The sequence below is a fragment of the Oncorhynchus tshawytscha genome, linkage group LG31 (genome assembly GCF_018296145.1).
Source record: "Oncorhynchus tshawytscha isolate Ot180627B linkage group LG31, Otsh_v2.0, whole genome shotgun sequence".
NCBI lineage: Eukaryota > Metazoa > Chordata > Actinopteri > Salmoniformes > Salmonidae > Oncorhynchus > Oncorhynchus tshawytscha.
Window position 1 is genome coordinate 148,119 of NC_056459.1, and position 3,473 is coordinate 151,591.

Here is a 3,473-nt window from a genome sequence, read left to right on the forward strand (position 1 = left end):
CTGTTGGGGGTACTCGAGGACCGGGGTTGGGAAACACTGCAGTACACCACAATGCAAAATATGTGGTATATTACAGTGCGGGTCACCTAAGCATTATTTTGGGGTCGCCTAATGCCAAACAGGGTAAAAACTTAAAATGACTAAAACCAGATATGTATGTAAAGAACATAAGGGACGTATATATTTTTTATAATATAAACTTTGAGAACTAATAAATCACCCAAATAAAAGCTAGACAGTCAGGGAGAATTGAACATTTCAAAACCAATTAATTTAGCAGTATTCATTTTGTTATTGTTTGAGCAAAAGAACAGCATTATCCATGTCAAAATACATTTCGTTGCAGGAAATTAAACTGAGCAAAAATATAAACGCAACATGCAACAAAATGTCAATGATTTTACTGAGTTACAGTTCATTTAAGGACATCAGTCAATTTAAATAAACACATTAGGTCCCGAATCTATGGATTTCACATGACTGGGCAACGGCGCAGCCATGGGTGGAAGGGCATAGGCCCACCCAATCAGAATGAGTTTTTCCCCACAAAAGGGCTTTAATACAGACAGAAATACTCCTCAGTTCATTCAGCTGTCCAGGTGGCTGGTCTCAGATGATCCCACAGGTGAATAAGCTGGATGTGGAGGTCCTGGGCGGGCATGGTTACACGTGGTCTGCGGTTGTGAGGCCGTTCTGCCAAATTCTCAAAAACGATGTTGGAGGTGGCTTATGATAGATAGAGAAATTCAAATTAAATTCTCTGGCAACAGCTCTGGTGAATATATCCTGCTGTCAGCATGCCAATTGCACGCTCCCTCAAAACTTGAAGAATCTGTGGCATGGTGTGTGACAAAACTGCACATTTTAGAGTTGGCTTTTATTTCCCCAGCACAAGGTGCACCTGTTCAATCAGCTTCTTGATATTCCACACCTGTCAGGTGGGTGGATTATCTTTGGGAAAAGAAGAAATGCTCACGAACAGGGATGTAAATACAGTTGCATATGGAACATTTCCGGGGTCTTTTATTTCAGCTCATGAAACATGGGACCAACACGTTACATGTTACATTTTTATTTTTGTTCAGTATATACAGTTGTGGCCGAAAGTTGAGAATGACACAAATATTAATTTCAACAAAGTTTGCTACTTCAGTGTCTAGATATTTTTGTCAGATCTTACTATGGAATACTGAAGTATAATCATAAGCATTTCATAAGTGTCAAAGGCTTTTATTGACAAATTACATGAAGTTGATGCTAAGAGTCAATATTTGCAGTGTTTTACCCTTCTTTTTCAAGACCTCGGCTATCCGCCCTGGCATGCTGTCAATTAACTTCTGGGCCACCTCCTGACTGATGGCAGCCCATTCTTGCATAATCAATGCTTGGAGTTTGTCAGAATGTGGGTTTTTGTTTGTCCACCCCCCTCTTGAGGATTGACCACAAGTTCTCAATGGGATTAAGGTCCGGGAGTTTCCTGGCCATGGACCCAAAATATTGATGTTTTGTACCGAGCCACTTAGTTATCACTTTTGCCTTACAGCAAGAGGTGCTCCAAGCTGGAAAAGGCATTGTTTGTCACCAAACTGTTCCTGGATGGTTGGGAGAAGTTGCTTTCGGAGGATGTGTAGGTACCATTCATTATTCATGGCTGTGTTCTTAGGCAAAATTGTGAGTGAGCCCACTCCCTTGGCTGAGAAGCAACCCCACACATGAATGGTCTCAGGATGCTTTACTGTTGGCATGACACAGGACTGATGGCAGCGTTCACCTTGTCTTCTCCGGACAAGCTTTTTTCAGGGATGCCCCAAACAATCGGAAAGGGGATTAATCAGAGAAAATTACTTGATACCAGGCCATCCTCTAAAAGTCTTTGCCTCACTGTGCGTGCAGATGCACTCACACCTGCCTGCTGCCATTCCGATCCCGCAGCTGAAACAACTTTAGGAGATGGTCCTGGCGCTTGCTGGACTTTCTTGGGCGCCCTGAAGCCTTCTTCACAACAATTGAACCGCTGTCCTTAAAGTTCTTGATGATCCGATAAATGGTTGATTTAGGTGCAATCTTACTGGCAGCAATATCCTTGCCGGTGAAGCCCTTTTTTGCAGTTCACTATTATTCTACAATGTAGAAAATTAGTTAAGAGATCAAAATTATGACATAACACATACAAAATCATGTAGTAACCAACAAAAGTGTTAAACAAATCAAAATATATATTTATATTAGAGATTCTTCAAATAGCCAACCGTTGCCTTGACAGCTTTGCACACTTGGCATTATCTCAAACAGTTCATGAGGTAGTCACCTGGAATGCATTTCAATTAACAGGCGTGCCTTGTTAAAAGTTCATTTGTGGAATTTCTTACCTTAATGAGTTTGAGGCAATCAGTTGTGTAGTGACAAGGGGGGTTATACAGAAGATGGTCTTATAGCAAATAGGGCTAAGTCCATACTATGGCAAGAACAGCTCAAATAAGCAAAAATAAACAGTCCATTAATTTAAGACATGAAGGTCAGGCAATACGGAACATTTCAAGAACTTTGAAAGTTTCTTCAAGTGCAGTCGCAAAAACCATCAAGCGCTATGATGAAACTCGCTCTCATGAGGACTGCCACAGGAAAGGAAGCCCCAGAGTTACCTCTGCTGCAGAGAATAAGTTCATTAGAGTTACCAGCCTCAGAAATTGCAGCCCAAATAAATGCTTCACAGAGTTCAAGTAACAGACACATCAACATAAACTGATCAGAGACTGTGAATCAGGCCTTCATGGTCGATTGCTGCAAAGAAACCACTACTGAAGGACACCAATAATAAGAAGAGACTTGCTTGGGCCAAGAAACAGGAGTAATTGACATTAGACCGGACTAAATCTGTCCTTTGGTGGTGACTCCAAATTTGAGATTTTTTGTTACTACCGCCTTGCCTTTGTGAGACGCAGTGTGGGTGAACGGATGATCTCTGCATGTGTGGTTCCCACCGTAATGCATGGAGGTGGTGGTGTTATGGTGCTTTGCTAGTGACATGTCTGTGATTTATTTAGAATTCAAGGCACACTTAACCAGCATGGCTACCACAACATTCTGCAGCGATACGCCATCCCATCTGGTTTGGGCTTAGTGGGACTATCATTTGTTCTTCAACAGGACAATGAGCCAACACACCTCCCGGCTGTGTAAGGGCTATATTACCAAGAAGGAGAATGAGGGAGTGCTGCATCAGATGACCTGGCCTCCACAATCCCCCAACCTCAACCAAATTGAGATGGTTTGGGATGAGTCAGACTGCAGAGTGAAGGAAAAGCAGCCAACAATTGCTCAGCATATGTGGGAACACCTTCAAGATTGTTGGAAATGCATTCCAGCTGGTTGAGAGAATGCCAAGAGTGTGCAAAGCAAAGGGTGGCTATTTGAAGAATCTCAAATCTAAAATATATTTTGATTTGTTTAACACTTTTTTGGTTACTACATGA